Source organism: Sturnus vulgaris, chromosome 19 (genome assembly GCF_052056855.1).
Source record: "Sturnus vulgaris isolate bStuVul1 chromosome 19, bStuVul1.hap1, whole genome shotgun sequence".
NCBI classification, from domain to species: Eukaryota; Metazoa; Chordata; class Aves; order Passeriformes; family Sturnidae; genus Sturnus; species Sturnus vulgaris.
Window position 1 is genome coordinate 8205407 of NC_142261.1, and position 13139 is coordinate 8218545.

Sequence of the window (13139 nt, forward strand, 5' to 3'; positions counted from 1 at the left end):
GTATCATACCATATCATTTCCAGGTGCCAGACACCTAATTTCTATCTTTTTTTTTTGTCTCCTCTCTACTGCAAATGTGTCCATCTCTCTGTTTCCTGAGGGATGCTGCAAACTGATCCTTCCTAAACCTAGAGAAGATTCAAATGCAAGCAAAGCTTTTTAGCCGAAACCTCGTGGTCACATTTCAGGATGTTTCGGTCCATCTTCCCAACCTTCTTTCTCCCCTTCACTCTCAAAAGTTAACACCTGCCTAGCAAAGTTGGCAGACAGGCTGAAATGCTTGTGCCTCAAGCCATTCCTGTGAAAAACCTGGCACCTTTGTTCAAATGTCTGATGAAAGAGGGTTTGAACAAAGATGTTGGTTTGTGAACTGGCAGGGGCACACAGATTGTGCTGGGGTGGAAAACTTCAGCGGAAGGAAGGAAGATGAGGGCAGATGGTGGCATTATTGAGGTCTTGAAATGCCACACAAAGATTGATAATAGTGGGTCTTTCTAAACCCAGATATCTAAACTTACCTGAAAAAAAAATCTGTGATGCATTTAGTTTCTGGTGAGACAGTGCAAGGACTTCTGTGTATTTGCCTACCAATTCCTCTGGCACAGTGTGAAGCAAATGGTGTGAAACTCCTCTCTGGCTATTTGCAAGGCCACTTAGCTTTAAAATACAGCTCAGAGCAGCACCACCGATCTTAAATTAACTTCGCTGGTGGGGGAAGAGTCTTGAATTGATCCTTATCTACTTCACTGGGTCTTGTGCTGACAGTCAGGTTTGCTGTTCTCACCACTGTTAGTGTTCTGCTCTTTATTGGGTGTACTGTGAACAAACCACCAGTCCAGACCCTTCTGATATGGCTGTTGTGATTTGCCTTATCTTTATTTGCTCCTCAAGCCACTTTGGTAAAGTTGAAGAAACCATGTCCTGCAAAAACTTTGAACTCTGGATGAGCAACTAGAAATTATCTTTATTATCAGGGATGGAGAGCTTAGGCTGCAGCTGGGGTCCAGCTGAAGGGCATGCAGACTGCAGGGATCTGCACAGGAAGTGCCTGAGAGAGTCACTGGCATTGTGGCTATTAGGGAATTATTAGACATGTGTTAAACGTAGGCTTAGCTTCACTAATGAATCGCCTTGCTGAGGCTACAGAGAATTTTGGTTATGGGTGGCTGTGAGGGCACAGAAGGAAAGGAAATATCATCTCATCGTTGGAGCTAATACAGTGATTCCTACGTGGGATCGTGCACGATTACAATAAAAATGTTTACGTGCATTTCTCCTGTTATTATTGATTGATTAGCTATGGAAGGGAGAGAGTGCTACAACGAGATAATTCAGATTTCTGCACTGTCGTACTTTGTGGCAATTAATTAAGATTAAGATGTAAAATGTTACATGAACTTAACATTTTGCAAAGTAATAGATTGAGTTTGCAGGCTGGGCACACTCTTAGTGTAAGGATCTTATTGATGTGCTTTAAGTTAAGCATGCATAGAAATCTTGCAGGACCAGGGATGCATAACACAAATAACTTTTCCCTCCAATATACTTCTGATAGGTAAATACCTAAAAAAGAAATGCACAAAACTTCAGATTCTATGAGTGCAAAGGCCATATCTGTATCTGTACACTGAATGATGCAAAATATAGTGACAGTCCTTAACACATAGATATGGGCAACAAAAAGCTAATATGCAAATAGTGATATACATGATGTTTCCCAAATTTGTGTATAAAACAGATTTCAGATTACAATACATGTACAAGCTATAATCTATATAATTTCTCTTAACACACACTTGAGAGCTCATCAGTGATGGGAGAAATAATCTTAATTAATGTCTTTTTCATTGCTCAAAACCTGGGAGGGAGTAGCAGTATTTGGGTTGCCGGGAGGCAGTGGTCAGGCTGGGTTTCGGGGTGTGGGTGGCAGGGAAGGGGGGGCGGCTCGGGGTGGGGGAAGCCCTGATCCCTCGGTGGGAATTACTCAGATCCCTGTCCCTTTCCCAGCCTCGCCACGGCAACATTTATTGCAAAAGCAGGAAATTGCTTATTACTAAACTAGCTGGCAAGGGAGCGGAGCCGATGCTGTTCCACACTGGCACAGCACTTGCTTAGCTGCTGCTTTCCCTGCCTCTCCTTGTTCCGCTCTTTCTTCTTCTTCTTTCCCCTCTTTCTCTCCTCTCTCCCTCGCTCTCTCCTCTTCTTTTTTTCATTTTGGCTTCTATTCAAATGTGGGTCAGGGGTGAGCGGCTCCCAACGTCACAAGCTTGCAAGATGGCGCTGGGAGGAAGGCTGTGAGATGAGGAACAGGCTGGTATAAACCAAGAGGACAGGAGAGGGAGAGGAGGAGAGGGGAAGGGGAAGAAAAGCTGCTGCTCCAGATGCAATAAGAAGGTAACGCGGCGCGGGGCGCGGGCGGGGGCGCGGGTCCCGCGGGGCGGCCGGGCGCTGCCGGGCTCCGCGGTGCAGCCCAGCCCCGCTCCCCCGCTCTTTATTTGCAGCCCCGGTGATTTGCCCATCTGCACGGGTCCGCTCGGGAGAGTCGCCGGGGTGGCGGGGGTGTCCCCTTGTTTCCTTGCCCTGCATTCAGCCGTGCCCGGCACCGGCTTCCACTTCCATTGAAAAAACCCGAGATGGTTTCTCTGCTCTTGCCCCCCTCTCTCGGTGCCCCGGGCCCCCTCCCCTCGCTCTCCGGGCACGCTGCCCCGTTGCTTTGGGGGCCGGGGCGTGCATCGGTGTGCTGGCCACCGTGCCTGTCTGGAGCTTGCAAATGTTGGTTATTTGGTTGAAGCGGCTGGAAACTTTCCCCTCCTCCCGTGCCGTTTGTGTGTGCGCACGGGTGTGCGCTGCCCCTTCCCCGGCGGCAGTGGGGTCGGGCCGGGGGCCGCAGCTGCTGCCCGCCGGGGCCGGCCGGCGTGGGGCTGACCGGCGGGGCGCGCAGGCAGCCCCGGAGCAGCCGCCTGCTCCCCATCCCCACTCGTCCCTTCTAGTGAGCCGTATTGTATTTTATTTGATTTTATTTTTTCCCGAAAGGAGGGAGCGGAGCCCCGGGGTGCCGGGGGGCGTGTTTGTGCCGGGGATCTGGCCGCATTGTGGAGGAGAGGGCAGGAAAGGCGCTCCCGGGACTTGCATCGCCTCCTTCCCGCCCCCCGCGGTCCATCCGCCGGGCTGAGAGGCGACGAGCCAGGCCGGCATCCCCCAACCCCAGCGCCGGCCCCAGCCCCACCGAGCACCCCCTGCCCTACCGGGACCGCGGTGAACTTTTGCCCTGGCTCCCCCCTTCCCCGCCGCCCCCCTCGGCCGCTCGGGATCGCGGAGGGAAGGACCCGCCGGCTCCGCTCGCTCTGCCCGTCGCTGCGGGTCTCTGGCTTTTGTTACGGCCCCATCTCGGACGCAATGGACGGAGCAGGATCGCGCACCCTCCCGCGGCCAGGGGCTCTCCGGACCCTGCCCGCCGGCTTTGTGCCCCGCAGGAAATGCACGTTCCCCGGCCGCGCTAGCCAGCGTAGAGCTGTCCACCGGGTTTAAAAAAAAAAAAAAAAAAAAAAAAAGAAAAGAAAAAAGAAAAGGAAAAGGAAAAAAAAAAAGAAAAAAAAATAAATTGTACGTCCAGGCTGGCAATATTGTTGCCGAGGCGCTCGACATCTCAATTGACAGAACTGGGAGGGCTGGTCGCTGCCCGCCACTGCCCGGTCTCGGGGGCACGGCGCCGCGGAGCCGGACCGGGCTCTGCATCTCCTGGCGCGCCGCTGCCGGTGCCAGCTCGGCGGCGGGGGGAGCCGGGCTTTTTGTGTTTTTCTGGTTGCATTTAAAAGCAAAGCAAAGCCGGCGGGGGGAGTGGGGGCGGGGGAGGCTGCGTGCCGGCCCCCTGCGCGGTGCGCGGCCCGGGGAGCCCCGCGGTGCCCGCAGCGCCCAGCCCGCGCCCGGCCCCTTTGGTACGGGGCGAGAGGCGGCAGGGAAGTCAATTATTGACTTCTGCTTGGCCGGGTCCCAGGTGGAAGTGGGCACGGCGGCAGCGGGCGGCTCTCGGCGCGCCCCCCGTTATCGGGGCCGCCAGCCGCGCTCCTCCCGGGGCTCCGCGGCCGCCGGACACCGCGCCCGGCCCCGCCGCCGCCCGGGGAACGCGTGTGCACACACGGGGTCTGCCCACTCGAACCCTTCTGTCCCGAAATCCGCAACCTTTGAGAACTCGGATGGCCTGGGCGCTTCCAGAGACGGGTAACTTGGCGTTAGAATTTGCGAGTGGGGCGGGGGTATATACACCTTTACACAGAATTAACGATATATATGGAACCCAGTGTTTTAGCAGGCGGTTACCGAAATCACTCAGGGTATTACTTAGCTGTTAGAATAAATCTGAGAGAGAAGCCAGAAACCAGTTAAGAGCAGCAGAATTACATTCTGCTAATGAACTGTCCTTTGACCAAAACTGGTTCAAATTTGTTGCGGAATGCTGTTTATATTTGAATAGCTCCCATGTTTTTCCAGAAATTAAGGGGAAAACAATATGCAATAGTCACTTTCATTGGAAAATGTCAGAACTATGAGCAGATGTTTGCTATGCTTGATAAATACAGTGTATAAACAACTAATATTTCAATATGACTTATTGCTATTTTTTATTACTCAGAACTATTGTGTATACTAGAGCAGCTCTGGAGAGAAAGCTGTAAATGACTCCTTAGGATTTCACAGCAAATCTACATGGGGAAAATGACATATGGAAAGAAAATTGACTTATTTCCACAACTGCAAATGGCCTCCTTTTTGCGCCTTTTCATTAGCAATCTAATCCTAAAAGCATTAGGAGCAATTATTTGCAGTGGTGCCTGACATTCTAGGTCTAATTATTTAAATCAGTTTAACTTTTGATGGTTGACCCATTAGGTCAAATCTGTGTGCCCTTTGTTATATTTATTTATTTAAAAAAAAAAAAAAAAAAAAAAAAAAAAAGAGGAGAGGAGGGGGTCTTCAAACTTGCCACCTGCTACTGACATATCATTTTAGCTCTGGAGGAGATCAGCATTAAGAAAAAGCAACCTCTTACATTTGTTACTTTCCATTCTAACACTGGTAAGGACACCCGGTGTCAGTGCCTTGTTCTTTGACATCTAAAATCCATTGCTTAATCACGACAGACTCGCGTGGCCACAGGAGTGTAAGCAGGAGGAAGGGGAGAGTATAAGGATATGGCAGGTTTTCCTTATGTCATGCTTCCTAATCTATGTGAAATGCAGATGAGACTCACACACATAAAAGGGATGATTTTTCAGTATTTGGGGGGAAAAGCTTCTTCCAATGATCTGGGAGAGCTCTAAATCTTTAATGCATAAGGAAATAGCTCACGTTAGTATTCACATACGTTTCTGGGTGGAATGACTTATGGATGTGTAGATAGCAATAAGTATTGCAAGATGCTTGAAGCACTTGGTATCACGTGATGCGCTGTAGTGTCAGTGCTGAATTGTTTGGCAGAAGCCGATGTGTGACAAGGGGTGGGGGGAGAGAGGAGAGAAAGAGAAGGTGAGAGGCCTTCTTTCAGAAGGGTACATGTTCAATTAATTTTGATAAGTTGTTTAAAATAACTAGAAAACAACCTAATGCCAAGCAGTTAGTCTGTGTAAATGGATTTAAATTCTCTAAAACAGCCACCACAGCCCAAAATTGGTGGTCACAGCATGAAATTTGAAGTTGTGAACAGCAGATCTTGAAATGAGAGTGGTCGTTTTCTAGCATCTTTACAGCCTATAGTAATTAAGAGCTGCCAAACATAAACTGTATGTTGTCCACTCCTCTGACCTTGCAGAAAATAGTATGTGGCTGTTCTTTGAGCTCCTGCTGCCTTCTTTGATGATAGATGTAGGGAAATGGGATGATGTTTGAAAACCGAGGAGCATTTGCCTTCCTATCAGAACTCCTGTTTGTGCTGACTGCAGCATTTAACCCTGTCATCCAGTCTGATGAACATATCGCAGCTTGACAGCCAGAGGTATTGGTAGGAAGAGGTTGCCACATTTTCTTTACAGAAAACCAAGTTTCCCATACCCTAACCAAATCTGACTGATAAAGTGTATGAACAGCACTGCAGCTTCTGCCAGCAGCCAGGGAAGAACGTTGCCACAAAGCGACATTTCAGTGCTGCAGCAAATGTGGTGTTGGAGTGGAAGAAAGCAGAATCACATTTGTGACATAGCCATTATATTGGCTGTATTGTGACAGGCAAAGCTCAATGGGAAGGGACCATTTCAGCATCAGCAGACATGCCTTCCCTGCTGGGCTTGGAGAAAAATTAACAGGGCTCAGCTGTGGCATTGCAACAACAGAGTGTCAAACCAACCATAAGCAGGAGAATATATTTAAAAAAAAAAATTAAGATGACTTCTTTGGTTCAGTGTGGATTGAACACCAGTGACTGAGCCATTAGGCCTTCTTATGTTGGTTTTTGTCTTGCTATAGTATCGGGAGTAAGGACAATGCATTGCAGTAGGGATTTCACTCTGCTGTGCAATTGCTTTGCATTGGCAAAGAAACTGCATTGGTTTGTTCAGGTCTCTTGCAATCATCAGTGACAGTGTGTTTACTTCTCTCAAAAGCAGCAGGACAATGCTAAAAAGATGTTCCTGAGAGTTGTATTTTCTTGTTCAGTAAGCATCTCCAGATTCCAATAGGATGCCGGTTTTAAGCTGGGTTTCTTTCCTAGAAGTATAGGTGTATTGTGCTAGCTGTCCAAACTTGTAAGTTACTCACGCTTGTTTGTAATTCCTGGAAAGAAAATTCACCCTCCAGTGCTGGCTCCCACAAAACAAGGAAGAAATGAAACAGTGAGGTCAATCCTGAATTTTAAGCTGATACAAAGTGAGTTGTTACAATAGCTGTAAAGGAGGAGGTTACAAGACAGCAATAGCTCTACCTGCTGTAAGTGACAGGTGGGAGAAATTCTGTTCTTTTTCATCTGTGTTTGGATGACAGCCCAGTGCTGGCCACAAACTGCAATCCAGGATTAATCCTCACATAGTGTTTTCTTTCTATGTATCAGATTTCTCATTTTGTTAATAAGCACAGCCTAGCATGCACTTCAAGTCAGCTGTTCTGGAGTGGAAGCAACAGGGTTTTGCGTTATTGAAATGACGGCTCTCATGCTTTCCTAGAGCCCGTATTGTTTGACCAGGGCAGGGCGGAGAGTGATCCTTGTAATCACAAATCCTAAACAGGGATTCTAGTTACTGGTTTTACTTAATGGAAAGGGGTGGGGAATGTAGTTTATCCAGGATTACATATGTATTATATCACATTTTCGGATGTGCATCCTGTGGATTTGAAGGGGCTAAAGAGTGATCTTTTAAACTGAAAACCTCAAGCAGGCGTTTGGAAATGGACTTATTGTAGGAAGCTTCCTTCACTTACTCTCTCTAATGGAGAAAAGACAAACTGAACTCTCCTGCAGAAAGTGTTAGAAGACATGCACTGAGAGCTAAGCTGGGACAAGAAGGGTCTGAGTCTTCAGCTGACAGTAGGAAGAGTTTAAAGAAGTGCAGGGATTGGTTTCCTGCTCAAAAGAGTCATCAGGAATCCCTCCCCATAAAAGCGTCCCTGAAAACAGGGAGAACCTCTTGCTTCTGTTGCTAGGTGTTCTGAGAGACCTGTGCAGGAGCTGGGAACAACCCCCTCTTGTTCTTCCAGCTTTAGGTACTGGATGGAAAAATGTGTCAATGTTGTCCTTGCCCAGGTTCTGGATGGGAGGTAGGAAACATTTCATGTCAGTACGCTGGCCCGAGGCATTTGCTATCCTTCAGTCCCCTGGGTAAAGGAAGAAGGGATGGCTTTCCATAATAGATCAGTTTGCCCTATCCACTCCCTTCCCCCACTGAACCAAACACTGTGCAAGATAAAATTGTCTCCAAATCAGTCCTTTGCCATGAGTGTAAAGAGAGATACACGATGGAGTGACTGGGAGAGGCCTCATGGTAAACAACCTGACTGCTCTTCATGCTGGGCTAGTCCCATTCATTGCTGGGCCCGTTTAAGATGACAGGGGTGTGCAGCAGATTCCTTCCCCTAAATGTGTGCTCATTTCCTGTTGTATAAAGAGCCATTCAGTGAGGGGATTCGGTTTTCTAGGAGTCACATAAAGACACTGCCATGTAGGACTGCACTTACTGCATTTCCATCTGCTGTCAAGATGCCACCAGCCAGTTTGACAGTCTGAAAATCTTTTCTCTTGTTCAATAAAGAACAGAATAGAGAAATTTGCATTGCCAGTTTTAACTGAGAATGGAAATCAGCCAACAAGAAACCTGATTTTAAAGCTTGCTTGTTTGTCTATCTAGCAGCAGAAAGACTGTCTCTTGCTGATCTGAACATACTAAAACATGTTGATGTGCAACTAAAATAATTTTAAAATAAATTTCACGTTAAGCAGGACAGGGTTAACACATTCAGGCTATGATACAACATGCAAATCAGAAACAAAATTAATTTACTACCTTATTGTTTCTGAGAAGTGACTCAAGAAACTTCTTATATAGCATTAAATTCAATTAAGTTTTAAACCTGAAGATTTTGAAGTGCTGAATAAAAATATTTGTAAAATACTTTCGTATCAAAATACTTTCTGATGACCTCCTGAGGTCCTTTCCTGTGTGACTTTTTCTGTGATTTTTATTTAGCTCAAATTTAAATGCAAAGTAAAGGAAGGGTTCTTTGAGCAAAAGTGAACTGATTATTTTCTAATTTTGTTGCTCTTTTTTGAGTTTGGAACTAGCAGATACTAGTTTCTAACATCTAGTTTTCATTTGGAGGGAAGTCAGCTTTCCTGCCCTTCTGCCCCTTCTCAAATCTCAGTTGCTTACTGCAGTCTGAAAGAAGTGGTTATTGAACTAAACTGAAAAAACAGCTTCTCTCTGTCCCTTTGCAAGAGATCCTGGTGTGAAGGGTTAATTAACTGCCCAGGGTGGATGGAGCAGCAAAGTAGTGGCTTTTTCTGTGGAGGGACAAATTTTCCTCAAAACTTCACTAGGAAAGACATACAATTGAAGAACGCTTTTTAAAAGCAAGACCTGTTTAAAAGAAGGTTTGAAATTATGAGTGTACAGTGAGACTTAAATTTGTGCTGTTTGTATTTAATGTTGTTTCCCCTACCCTTAGAAGGGTGAGGTGCTTTGTTATTCCTAGTTTCTGTTTACCCTTATAAAGCATCCAGAACAGTTCCTCGTGTGGAACTTTTTGCATCAAACTTCTCAAGTCCTTGAAAAAAGCTCTTTGTTCTTTTCTAGGCAGCTCAAATGTTCTTTGATCATGTGATATTAGTGACATGATTATGCCCAGTCTTCAAAGAAAAACATGGCTGTCCTTCTAGGCAGGGAAAATATCTACCAAAGTTGTAGATGGCAAGGAATCCACTAAAAATTATAGATGTGTGCACAGCTATGAAGTGTACATAGCCAGAACCATAGTACCAGAATGCTCAATAACGGGAATTTTGGCATAAGAGCAAGAGTTGTCTTGAAATTCTTCAGATGTCAGCAGAGTGAGGTTTGGCTGAGCCTTTTTTAAAAGTAATGTAAATTATGACTTGAAAAGTTTTACTCAGAAAAACTTGGTTATAAGCACTTGCTTTTATGAATTGATGCAGTGGTTGAATATTTGCCCACATTTAATTCTTCTGGATGAGCTTGTGGTCCAAGGAATTGTGCTTCCATCCCTGATTTAAACTTTCCATGCTATGGTCATGAAGGAAGTGAAGCAACTTCAGTCTTCTTCATCTGTAAAGTATGGAGAATACGATGTCCTTGCTTTGTTTTGTGTATTTATCTTATAAATGCTCATCATATTTAAAAGTTTGCATAATGGGACTCTGACCTTAGCAACAGCCTGTAAATGCTGTCATCATACACGTAATTCTAATAAAGCCTCAAAATGGTAAAATTGCCAAAGGACTAACGCTTTAGGATTATGGAAAACCCACGATGGGGGAGGGAGGCTAGAGAAGAAGTCTCTCTAGTCCTTCAGAAATGCTACATTTCTTAGTCTTCACTGAACCTTATCAAACAAGGCTTTCAGAATTGTCATGAAAATTGAAACATGCCAGCTATAAAAATTACTGTCTTTTTGCTACAGCACTGGAAAGTATTAATGAGACTATATTCCCCTGGAGTGAGCACTGGGAGTTTTTGGAAGGACTGTTCTGCACTGTCAGTCTCTTCCTGAAAATAAGTAAATGCCTCTAAATAATCCCCTTCAGGATGCAGCAAGCAGCAGCTTGGATTTTTGTGTCTTCCCTCCCGGGTTGCATGGTGCAATGCCAGCGCACGGTGTGACGCAACAGTCTTGGAAATTCTTGGAAAAGCACTTCCGTTTGCTCTAGGTAGAAATTGTGTTGGCAGCAAAACTGACTGCTGTTTACAAGCTGGCAGCATTCTTAAATGAACTCCAAGAAAAGCAGTTTAATGTATGCGGTTCTGTGTATCCATCCAAATGCAGAGGTGTTTGAGACTGTTGGCCTGTTCTTATGGGTGGTGCCTTGGAGAAGGAATGTCTTGAATATTTGCCCAAGTGTGGACCTCTTTTTAGCAGCTGTAGTCAGCTGGTTTATTCCAGTCAGGCTGGGTCTCCCAGTTTCTGGCTGCTGCTTGTAAAGTGATGGGTTTAATTGTTGTATTGATATTCCTCAGCTCCTGAGTGAGGGAAAGAGTGACTTGAGTGCAGAGAGAGGACCATCAGCTTCATTCTGACCATCTCTATTTTGGTGGCTAAAACAGAGCTGAGTATGAAAATTTGTTTGCCACTGATACGTTTGAATCTGGAGAAATAATTGCATGTGTCTGTACCTTTTCACCTTTCCCTGTATAAGGCCACGGTATTTTGAAGATGGGCTGAATTTCCATTAGCATTTAATGAACAGAAAATAACAATAGTAGCTGCTATTGTCTAATATTTCACCCTGTTAATTGTGCAAGAGGATTTCAAGCTGAATGCTGTACTAATAATTCAGAGTCTTGTAAGTGGAACCAAATGCAGAGAAAACGAGTACTTTTGATAGAGCTGTAGTACTTGAAATCATGCATGGAGTCATCTAACTAACCATAGAGGACAGTCATGGAGGGAAAATATATTTTAAGGGTCCTGCTGAAACACTGATCATTGAGGTATGGAATTAAAATATTTGCCTATCCAGAAAAGACAAAGATCTCAAAATGCTTTCATAATCAGTAATCTGTGACTTACCGTTGTGAATCTGGCATATTCATGTAACCTTTTCTGAGGTGTTTATATGGCTTTCTGAAAGCTGCAGAAAGGCTTTTCCTTTACAGAACAGAAGCCATGGCCATAGCCCAACAAACCAGCTTCTACTCCCATTAGATGCAAATGATTGATTAAGCACCTCAGTTTCTCTGTTTCACTTGTACTAAATAAAACCTCCCTCTCCTTTCCAAATTTTGAGAGTTGATATAAAGTGGGACCTCGGCTACATGACACCAACTGTTCCATTTCAAAAGACTTAGCAGTTTTCTACCTAATGCCCAGAGCACCTAGTACCATATGCCAGAGGCCTGGGATGTTCCCTATCCTTTAACTGGTTGGACAAGAAAGGGGGAAAGGAGTCCAGGTGAGTTCAAGCAAGTTTCCATGTGCATCTATACTGCCATTATTCAGAACATTTACCTATTTGTGCTCACTTCCTCTGTGGTTACACATGGATTCCTGCTATCTTTGTGTTTATCTAAAACAGCTTGGGTTGTACCCTCACCAAAAACTGAAAAACCCAAAGCACCTCCCTAAAACTTCCTGGAGCAAAAGCAAGAGACATCCCCTTTTGAGGTGGAGGGGAAGCCACTGCATTTCAATGGCTTTGACCATCAAAAGTTGTGAGTGGGAAGGTATCTGACAGCGTTAGTGCTGTAGATTGACTGGCTGGGGTCACATTTTTCTAAGTGAGAAGGTAGCAGCTGTCCCTTTAGGCATGCAGGATGCAGCATTTTGGGGGAACTTGCAACTTTTTTCCCCATAAGAACTGCTCCGTGCTGTGCCAGGCTGCTGTCCCCTGCCTCCTCTGTGTCTTGGCAGGGGGAAGGAGCTGGGTGCCCATCAGGAATGCTTCTGATGGCACAGAGAAAACAAGTCTGCCTCTGCTAAACTTACATATTACTGGAGACTAACTAGTCAAGTTTGTTGCTTTAATTTTAAGTTCCCTGTTTTGTAAATCTTCAGGGAAGCAAGGATAGCAGCATCTCAGGTGAAGTCAGTATAATGCCAGGGTGTGGGATTGCTGTAATTCAGTTCCTCTTGTACTGTATTTTGAGAAAATGATTGAAATTAGAGAAGTGGAACAGTAACATGAACATGGTGGTTTTCTAATAAAATAAAAATACGAATACTGCAAACTGGCTGCTGGTCAGATCACAGTCTTGAGGGGAAAATGTCTTTAATAGATGTCATTGTAAGGCTAATGCTGCGCTTGGCACCAAAAATCAGATTTAATGCTATAAATGGAGATAAAGCCCATTGCAGCTGACAATATACTTCCAGACCATGTCCCCAGCTAAAGAGCTTGCAATGCAAGGCCCAAATAGGTGCTGCATAGATAACTGGCTGGGGGGGTCAGATTCTGCAAATGCTTACTCAGGCACTTTGCTTGAACTCGGTGTGACTGCTGGAGTAAGAGCTTGCACAATCCAGCCCTAGGAGTGGGGCTGGAACCTTAAAGCTGTTGGGTAAAACAGAACTGCTTGGGGGGTTTATTTATTTTCCAAGTGCCTGGTGAGGCAGGCTCTAAGTAGAAGCCCGCTTCCGACCCTGACTTGCACGCCTGTTTATTTGCTGTAATCACTTGTAACCTAAAATTGCAAAACTCCTGTGAATACACTAATGATGCCTTTGTAAAGTTCCCATAGCAAAAATTCAACTGGATTTTAAAAGCACACACTTCTTTCAAAACACTTAGCTATAAAGTTCAGTCCTGCCAGCCTGGTGGGCTGAGAACATTTTGAAAAAGGTCAGAGGGCCACATTGAATGCTATGGGTCCAATTTCCCAGGTTGATTTGTTGCCTGTGCTCTTTGAAGGGAGTGCAACACCTGCAAATCCCCTTCTGGGGATTCCCTTAAAATGTGGGGAAGCCTCCAACAGGTGTGTGGAGCTGGC

General features: G+C 45.4%; 1 protein-coding gene across 6 annotated transcripts in view; it reads left to right on the forward strand.

The window, feature by feature from the left end:
* The first annotated feature begins 1928 nt into the window (after nucleotides 1–1928).
* HIC2 (HIC ZBTB transcriptional repressor 2) overlaps nucleotides 1929–13139 on the forward strand; it is a 70749-nt gene continuing 59538 nt past the window's right edge. The window contains exon 1 of one of the 6 annotated variants that reach the window (XM_088175832.1): nucleotides 1929–2394. The gene's annotated coding sequence lies outside the window, so the exon portion shown is untranslated. Of the gene's footprint in view, nucleotides 2395–4085; nucleotides 4219–13139 lie in introns of those variants that run through there. The other 5 variants (XM_014894576.2, XM_088175835.1, XM_088175836.1 and 2 more) reach the window with 5 other exon arrangements.